Source organism: Sebastes umbrosus, chromosome 9 (assembly GCF_015220745.1).
Source record: "Sebastes umbrosus isolate fSebUmb1 chromosome 9, fSebUmb1.pri, whole genome shotgun sequence".
NCBI lineage: Eukaryota > Metazoa > Chordata > Actinopteri > Perciformes > Sebastidae > Sebastes > Sebastes umbrosus.
In genome coordinates, this window is record NC_051277.1 from 20,235,570 (window position 1) to 20,245,652 (window position 10,083).

Below are 10,083 nucleotides of genomic sequence, written 5' to 3' on the forward strand. Positions count from 1 at the left end.
GTATAAACCGACTTAAGGCAAGTCGTGGACTCACTGAGGTGAGGTTTTGCAGTAATGACCAAACGAGCAGTGGAGTAGTACGAAGCATGGAGAGGGTTTTTTGTGCACTATCTCTGTTGCCTTGCGGCAAGAAAGGAATTGAGGATTGCTACTTGATGAGCATCAACATGAGACAGAAAAAGGAAAATGCCGGCTCAATGTGGATGTGGAGTTGTCAAACTTGTGAGTGTGATACAATACCGCCCCACTGACATGTGTGTCTTCACAACACGCTCACATCCCAACTCGTCACATACTGGCACTTTGTCACACCCCTTGGCATCACTTTATGTTTAGGCAACAAAACCACTTAGTTAGGTTTAGGAAAAAACTTCATGTTTGGGCTTAAAACTACTTAGTTTGTAAAGTGAAAATTAAGCTTAACATTGTGAACACGGAACAGGAACGAACAGTCGATTCTAACATGAAAGTGAAACTTAACGCAAGGTACACGTACAGCGGCCCGCCCCTTAATGTCTCTTTTTCACTCTTTAAAAGGAACCGTGTTTAGGATCTGGCGGTATCTAGCGGTGAAGTTGAGATAGCAACCAACTGAAGCCTCTCCTGTGTGCCAAACAGCTCATTCTAAGGTAACATAAACCTAACAATTCTTATTTTCAGGTGATTATAAACTATAGAAAAAATAGTTATTAATATTATATACTATTTCTGCCAATAGATCCCTCTAAATGTTACACACTGGTCCTTTAATCTTCGTCACAACAGTCACTCCCGACTTTCTCAAAGCATTTACTGTTGCCGTGGATGGGTTTACATTGCAGTTAATGGAAAGCCCGGTGCGTCTCATACTGGTGCTAAAGGTTGCCTTGTGCGACGGTATCACACGCCGACGGCCATGTCAAAGCCTCGGTATCTGACGCCCTGGGAATGAGAACGGGCTGGTTGTCACCATAACAACTAAGAACAATCAGTCAATTAGTTAAATAACCACGGCGAACAGTTCAACTATTCTATTTCTTTGGTTTTACCTCTATACAGGCTTGAACTTGTCCGACAAGCACTCACAAACACAATTTTCCCTGGCAGCCACAAATACCACCATCTCACCACCACTCACTCACCAACATGCCAGTGGTGCTATGAACAGCGGGGATGCACTGCTGTGTATTATGAGGTAATCATGCAGAGACACATGACAGTAGGAAGAACATGAGTTTGTGTGCCTCAGGTTGAGGTGTGGATGTCAGTGTGTGTGTGTATGTGTGTGTGCACGTGGGTTTATTTGTGATTGTTTGTGTCTAGGACTGTATTTCACACCCTGCTGCTTGTCTACTGTCCATCCTCTCTCTCTCTTAATTCCTTTTCCTCAGTCTGCTGCTTTTCCTTAATGTGTATATGTTTATTTGTGTGTGTGTGTGTGTGTGTGTGTGTGTGTGTGTGTGTGTGCGTGTGCGTGTGTGTGAGAGAGCAGGTGCAGGACTTAACTTGTCACTTTACAGATTTATGTCTGATTGGAGCACTCACTGTTTACCAGGAAACATCTGTCTGTCTATCTGTCTGTCTGGGAGCAGTGGAAGTTTATTGTCAACACAAATGCACAGATGGCCGATCAATAAGCAATGAAGCATGAGCCCACAACAAGGTTTCAGCTATTGACGGAGAAGTAGCCTATCTGGGTTTGAGATTTGGAGGCCGTTTTCACAGCTTCAGAAAAGGCAAAGTGAGGAGGAGAATGAACAGGTCACAAGCATCACGAAAGGCAGTTTAACTAAGAAGAGCTCAAACACAACAAGCAGATGTCTTTATGGACTTTTCTGCAAATTACTTGGAAGCAGGATGCACTTTGAATGTCAGGGCTCAAAATATAATACAGTAGCAAGCACTTAAAAATGAAATTTGAATAATTTTCCGTTTTCATCATTGAACACATTATAGGAAAATAAGCATGCATTTCTCATTAAAGGGACTGTTTGTAAGAATCAGAAATGCTTGTTAACAGCGACACCTGTGGCCGTTAAGTCAACGAAAGTCAGCGTCGGGCACACGCTTGTGCTCGCTCTACATAGACATGAACGAGCATCGCTCAAAACAGTAAGGCGACACACGTCAGCTAAAACACAATATCACTCTTTATTTCAGCTGCTTGGCAGTAATGTTAGCTGACCAGACGGAGGTCTCTCCATGAATCACTGCTGATCCTAGTGTTGGCTTTTCCTGCTTCAGCCTCCGGACCGCGGTCGGAGGGAACAGGGAAGACACCGGCAAACGGTCGGAGACATAACGTTTCTCGCTGCGGAGCCCCGTCACTTCACAAGACACCAAAAACCTCTGTTGGTCTGGAGGAGCTGTACATTCACTAAATATTCTCAGCGCTAAACTAAGTCTTCTGCAGTGTGGAGTGGGCGCGCATGCACGTGAGGTGGAGTGAGCTGAGTGAAGGCAAGCAGGCAGGCAGAGGAGCAGAGGAGCAGAATACAGCAGAGACTCCGGACCTGGAGACCAAAGCTACGGTCTCCCCTGCGTCCTCCGACCGCGGCCAACACTGTTTTGCAAGACGGGCTTCACTAGACTTTTTTGTGCTTCTGTGTAGTTTGTGTTGGAGTCTTGTCTGAACAGCGTAGCGACACGCGAGCGTGCATGGGACACCGACCCGGATTGATTTATATGTGTAAGAAGTTACAAACAGTCCCTTTAACTAATGAGTGAAAAATGACTTGTGGACGTAGTCACCGTGACGTCACCCGTTGGTTTGTGGAGCATCGAGTTCGGCATTTTGGACGTCGCCATCTTGTTTTTTTGTAACCAGAAGTGACATGAGAGTATGGCATGAAGTATAACCGAACGCTAAATAATACATTTTTAGGCAACCTTTACAATGAACTTTCATGAACTGAAAACACACTGTGAAAGGGTTAAAGTATTATTTTCAAAACACGGACAACACCCAGACCGAACAACGCCGTGGTAGCGGCCTGTCAATCACAAGGTAGCTACGCCCTAAAGCATACCGTGCTTTATGGTCTATTTGATTCTAAATGGGACCAAATTAAATAAATGAACATCATGATGTATTGATGAAAACTTGAAACTAGCGATTGAGATCATAAACTCATGTTTATAATGTTTACTGAGGTAATAAAGCAAGTGAGAAGTAGGGTCATTTTCTCATAGACTTCTATACAATCAGACTTCTTTTAGCAACCAGAGGAGTCGCCCCCTGCTGGCTATTAGAAAGAATGCAAGTTTAAGACACTTCAGCATTGGATTCACTTTTCAGACCTGGAGGTTGCTGCCTGCTTCGAAAATTTGCTCCAAAGCCTGGCACTCTTCCTGGCGGCTTGGTGTAAACGGTATTCCCACAAATTAATGCAAAACTAGGGGGGCACCATCATGAAACCAATAAATATAAAATATATATTCCTCGCTTTTTCATTTAAAAAAAAAAAATTAGAACATAAGTGATTTACAGAGCAAATGTGTATGCTGTAGCAGACACAAAAAAAATTGTTTAACTCAATGTTGAGTAAGACAAAGAGTCTAAAGTCCTGTTTGTAGCTCTGTCAGGCTGTAGCTACTTAAACTTTGGTTATACTTTCCGCAAGGATCGCCGTACGGACATGAGCTGACGTGGAATCGTGACGAGGAAACGTTTGGATCTTTTATATTTTATAGAGAGGAAAAGTCAGAGGATCACCAAAGTCATTAGGATTCATCCTCTGGGAACCATGAATACATGTATCAAATTTGAAGGCAATCCATCCGACAGTTGTTGAGATATTTCAGTCTGGACCAAAGCAGTGGTCCAACAGACCGACATAGAGCCACGCCGCTTGTGTGGCTAAAACGTCTTAATTGGCCAAAACAGACTAAATCTTGAATACACATGAAAGTCACAGCTGTCATAGTTATACATCGTTACATGCAGATGCAGCCACATGTTCACCGTGCTTTCCCAGCCCCCTGTAATACATCACTATGCTAATAGAGCAACATGTGCCATGTTACATTACAGACTGCACAGTGGTAGACTGTATGTCACTGGTGCAGAGAATAAACGCTGGCCTGTGAAGTGACTGCTACAGCAATAAGCCAGTAGCTGCCGGCTGTACAGAGAGCGGAGCAGAACAGAGGGAGGGAGCGCTGGAGCTGAAACCAGAGAGCGGGCCCAGCCCATCCCGGCCGGCGGCCCACCACCACCTCTGCAGCCTCCCTCAAGCCTTCATGTGATCCCCTCTCCAGAAGCCAACCAGTAGAGGAAATGTCAGTCTTCTAGGCGGCCAGGAAACCTCCATGCCCAAACAAGGAGCTTCCTGCCCTGACACAGCTCTTCCTGTGGGCTATGTAAGGACTTTCCTGCCCTCTCTCTCTCTCTTCCCCCTTGTTCTCTCTCTCTGTCTCTGTGTGTCTCTCTTTCTCTCTCTCTCTCTCTCCCACTCTTTTGGCAGGCTGCCCTTCGGCAAGCTGCCTCAGTACAATCCTTTTTTTCCCTTGCCCTCTTACTAGGTGTGTTTGTGTGTGTGTGTGTGTGTGTGTGTGTGTGTGTGTGCGTGCTTTAAGATTATGTTATGCTGGTCCATCCACTTGTAAAATAATAATGCAGCATGTTGCAACACAGTAAAAATAGTTAACCCATCAACAGTATATTGTATGTAATGCATAACGTTTCTATAGGTATCTTTAGAGAATATCTCCTGTAGTGTTGAGTAGTAGTCACTCTGCTCTTTCCAGTCGTCTGTCGGCCTGTTTTATAGACTAGTAAATGTATTATGACACCACAGCTCGGGGTGGAACGTGTATGCAAACTGTCTATAACATAACCATAATATACCTCTAGAGCTGTCTGACAAGGCTTGTTTTGAGACACACCTCTGAAGTCAAACATGTGAGGGTAACACTGTACTTTGATTAAGATAGATTTAATGAAATACATTGATTGTTTAGACTCTAACCTTTTCCTAGATTTTATAAAAAGCTTCTCAAAACTTGGGGCTGTGTATGTGAAATTTCATAACCAATCATGACACCCAGGTGTTCGTATTATTGATAATTAACCAGGTCCACTGTCTTCTTTCCTTATTTAGAGCTGATGTCACTCCCAGGTTGGCACCAAAACTTTCTGCTCATAGAAATAGACTTTTTAGCCATGCTAGCAGTAAGGTTCACCACTTTGGTACAGACTGAAATATCTCAATAATGATGGATTAAGTCGGAATGTTGGGCAGACATTCAGGGTCCCCAGAGGATGGAGCCTACTGACTTTTCCTCAAGCGCCAGCATGAGATTGACATTTATGGTTTTGAGTGAAATGTCTCGACAACTATTGGGTAGATTGCCATAATGTAATAACTTTTGTGATCCATTAAGTCTTCCTCTAGCGCCATCGTCAGGTCAAAATTTCTCCAATACTTTGGTTTATGACCAAATACCTGCAAAAATAATGACATTCCTGTCAACCTCAGCTGTGGTTCGTGTTTAGTGCTAATTAGCAAATTTTAGCATGCTAATATGGTAAACTGGGATGTACTAGCATTTAGCTGAAAGCACCAATGTGCCTGAGTACAGCCTCACAGAGCCACTAGCATGACTGTAGACACTTAAGCCCCTTTTGCACTGGACAAACAACCCACTAACCAGCCCGGTTGCACAAAAAGGCGTGTGAATGAATATTGCGCAAGGCCAAAGTGTGCAATAAGAACGCTCTTCTTGCTTTTTGTGTCATTTGTACGCCATGTAGTCTTTACTGACTGCAATGTAAATGCATCCGCTCGGAGCTAGTGACGTAGAATAAAAAGAGGAGAAAGAACGCTTATGGCGGGCGGGAGGGCTGAGGTGGAAGGGTCCAACAAACACAGGACTTTCAACCATGAGACCGGTGTTTTGTTTTGCAAGTTACGTTAGTGACATTTATCACGTGTTTTGTCGTGACGTTTTTGACACTTTTTCCGACCTGATGTTACGTTGTTTCCGTACATATTCTACTTAGTTTACTTACTTTAAGCCCAACCATGATGTTTTTCCTAAACCTAAGTGAGTGTTTTGTTGCCCCCTGCTGGTAGGCTACTGCACCTTCATACAGGCATGTAATATTCACGCCTCGGCAAGGCAAAACGTGTCACTGACACGCTTTCCTCTGGTGGAACAGCGGGTCTATTACATGCTTTGGTGTGATATCGGGTTGCACTAACATCTGGCCTTCAGTGGGAAAGGTTACAATCAGCATTCATTCCTGGGACAAATTACTCTGAAGTAGTCACGGGTATCTATCAGCTTCAGCTCTGATCGGCAGTGATGGAAACAGTCTACTACTTCTTTTTAGCGGATTTTCCCGTTGTAAATATTTAATTTATCTGATTGCAGATAACAGGTGTATGGTAGTACACTGATCTACAGTTTTATTGCTGCAAAGGAGGAAAACAATATTTGTAAATATGTTACAGCAGGAACGACCAGGTTCCTCTGTCAGTTACAACCTCCATCACATGCCTATATATGACGGTCCACACACACAGACATGCTGGTGTGCGTGTGTGCATTTGATAGCGTACACACTCGTGGTCTCTATCACACAGAGACAAATCCCTGTCTGCCACCACAGCAGTATGTGGCACAGTATTTATCTTACAGCTGTAGTTAGCCCCGAGTGGTGCATTTCATCTGTACCACTTTCAATTGTATTCAGACGTGGGAGTGGGAGCACGGGGTTGCCTCGCTGTATCTGTATCTCTCATAAAGCACAGCGGCGTGCTACTGTTACATTATCTGATTTATGGCAAAGGGGGGCGAGTGAGAGGCTTCGCTGCTCGGAGCAGGTTGGCAGTGTCTATCAGCTGGGTCTTTTGTACAGAACAGTGGGCTCTTTTTCTTCTGAAATACATTACTGCAAAGAGTATTGAATCAGTGGTTGAAAGGGATAGATAGATAGATAGATAGATAGATAGATAGATAGATAGATAGATAGATAGATAGATAGATAGATAGATAGATAGATAGATAGATAGATAGATAGATAGATAGATAGGAATACAGAATAATGTTATAAATTTCAGATAAGTGCAAGAGCAGGAAACAGAAAGTCTGCAATTACAGAGAAAAGCCATGATTTGATTGTGAAATGGGGGAAGGCAATTCATCCACTTCTCTTCCACTAGTTCGCTGCGCGTTCATGCACAATACTTCCAGCAGCATCTTAATAATCAGGCTGTTTACCATTAAGAGCTCATATACTTCGCTACTGTATAAAGTAGATCTGCTCTTAGGGCTGAGATCCTGATCACTGCTATTACGCCACTTCCTCTCGCACTCCCCTTCCTTGCCTTGTAAAAAGCATCTTAGCGGTGCTGAAAGCATGCGGCCTCTACCTTGCATGGATAGTTTGTGGAAACGTGTAACATGACAGTAGGAAACTGCAGCAAACTTTGCATGTTTCAGTCTACAAAGGCAAGGGATGGAACCAATAAAAGGGGACTTTACGTGGTCTTTGAAGAGACGCAACCCTCTCGCCACAAAGAATCACAAAGCTCCACTGACCTCGAAACATTTATATGCAGAAGTGGAGGATGTAAACAGGCCATGGACGCCTCCTCTTGAAACCACAGCAATGGTACTTTGCGAGAATAAACAGATTAATTGAATTCCAAAGGAGAAGAAAAAGAATCTTTTGATCTGCGCAAATTGATTTTTAACAAAGTGGTAAATAGGCATTTTACAAAATGCAGCATCAAAGCTGTTAAGATTTTGTTCTGAAGGTGTTGTGGTTTGACAGGACATTACTTGACATGCTGTTACAACACCTTGGAAGGCATCACCATCATCACACTCTTTTCTTCCTCTCTCTCTCTCTCTCTCACGCGCACACATTGTCGAGGCCTGCTCACACACTTCGACGCACACATACAGTAACATGAGTTCTCTCATATGGCTGCCTGTCTTGCAGCAATTACATGATGTGCGGTAATTGCCAGTCTCTGAAGCGGGCTCTTCAGACACACTTCAAAGGGAGCGGAGCGCGTCCACGGACGCAATTAACAAGATCAACGGAGCCCAGATGAGCTGGCGGGCCCCGCGCTCCTCTCCCCATTGTTCTCATTTTCACTCTCATTAGCGAGTGCGCGGTGGGTGTGTGTGTGTGTGGTGGGTGGGGGGGGGGGGGTTGGGGATGGGTTGGACACCTGCGGAAAAGCAGGGTGCACGGTGTAGCCACGGCGCAGGGAGAGAGAGTGACACGGAGGAGCTAACACTAGCAGCACAGGGACACTGGTGTTAATGATGGTTGTCTAAGCTACTGGAGGGAAGGGCACAAACAGCCAGCTGTGGGTGTCGAGGCATGTGAGGAAGTGGAGCCGACTCCTGAGAGACAGAGGTGTGTGTCCCCTTTGTGTGTCTGAGAGAAGGAGAGAGAGACAGAGAGTGTGTTTGTGTGAATGTGACTGATGCACCTGGGAGAGGATATCACCACGGCAACTGGATTGAGGCTGTCAGCGCACACAGGAGGAGAAGCTGCAGCTTCACTTTTTCACGCACGCGTGGACGCACTTTGAACACACACACTCCAAGATAAGTCAGCCTCATCTGGTCCATGAACGTCTCTGGTGACACCTAGAGGACACCAGGCGGAAAAAGACAGACAGACAGACAGATGGAGAGACACCTCTGGATACTGTTGTCCAACACTAATGTCATTTCTGAACCGAAACCAGTGAGGAATTTCATATTTTCCCACATTTCCCTGGTGAAATTTGTCAGTGTCCCCTGTTTGGGATAATTGGAGTTGATCCTGAGCGTGGGAGACAGTTAAAGTATGTGATGATACATCACCGTTCATCAAAAGCTCCACAAACTCTCATCTGTCTTTATGGCCGACCAGCCACTCTCCACCAGGCCCCTTAAGATCTGAATATTGCATCTCTGTGGCACCAATTCAATTTCTGTAAGCAATAAACCAAATGAGTATATATAGGCTATATGGTCCACTACAATGCATTCACCGCCACCAAAGGGGAAAACATTTAACTTCAGTTGTTGTATTCTTTCAAAGTTGGATTTCCTGCCGTCTAGACCACTTTAGTCTTGGTTTTTATTCGAATGCAGCCTGGTAGGCTTGTAAAAGCCTATTGGTTAGAGCTTTTAAGAAAGCCTTTCATTTGTTTCTCTTGAATGTTTAATGCCACAAGGCCCAGTGGCGCATAAGAAGGCTTCGAAATGTAGGGGGGATGAATACTCAAGCGTGGCACATGTAGCAGCAGCCGGTCAACTTTTATCATGTAGAGGTGCATTAAAATACATTACTGCTTCGGAGCACCTCGGAGATAAATGGACCAGAGAGATGAGGGGAAAGTAATCACACTAACCTGACGCTTTTCAGCAATTTCCATCGTTGCCCACTGCGGGGAGGAAAACAATCCAACTCTCAGACATTCAGTGTGCAAGAATCCTGAAGCAAAAAGGTGTGATTAGGAATGTGTGGCATTTTTCGCACAAAAGCAAAACTGGACGGAGCATTGTGTTCACATTGTACAGTGCAGACAGGCGACATTAAAACATCTAACCGTGACCATGCTCTATCTATCCAGTCTCACCCTGCCCAGACCGCACGCGTCCCGTGCCAAAACCACAAGAGGACGAAGAGGGTGGGGGAACAACAGGGACCATCGGCCTGCTGCAATAACACCAGCTTTCAGAAGACTTTACACCAAAAAAAAAGGCTGGTTTTCTTGTACATGCTATTGTTATTGTCATTTGGCTTTTATAAGCTGGAGTGAAAAATTGCTTGTGTGAAAACAAGGTATTAAAACTGTTGGATGTGTTTCTTCTCCTGGCAGTTGGCCTGCTGATGGTAATAGACCGAGCTAGCTATAGTTGGCTGCCTGGCTGTGATTTGTACAGCAAGGCAAGTGCTTTGGAACAAATTGTACCGTGCGGATGAGAGTATAGAAATTGCAGCGTTATTCTGGCTGCTTAAAGCAGCTCCGCTCCATGTGTAAGAAAGGGAAATCTTGGCTGGTGCACGAACATGTTCCCGCCCGTGTGCACTTAACACACATTCACACACACGCAGGTGCACATTCTCACACACACACACACACA

At 44.6% G+C, this 10,083-nt stretch overlaps 1 long non-coding RNA gene across 1 annotated transcript; it reads left to right on the forward strand.

Annotated features, from left to right (window-relative positions):
- The first annotated feature begins 8,177 nt into the window (after positions 1-8,177).
- LOC119494628 lies at positions 8,178-9,802 on the forward strand. The gene is made up of 2 exons (XR_005208257.1): positions 8,178-8,695; positions 9,570-9,802. It is a non-coding gene; the product is annotated as an uncharacterized LOC119494628 (long non-coding RNA).
- The last annotated feature ends 281 nt before the right edge of the window (positions 9,803-10,083 follow it).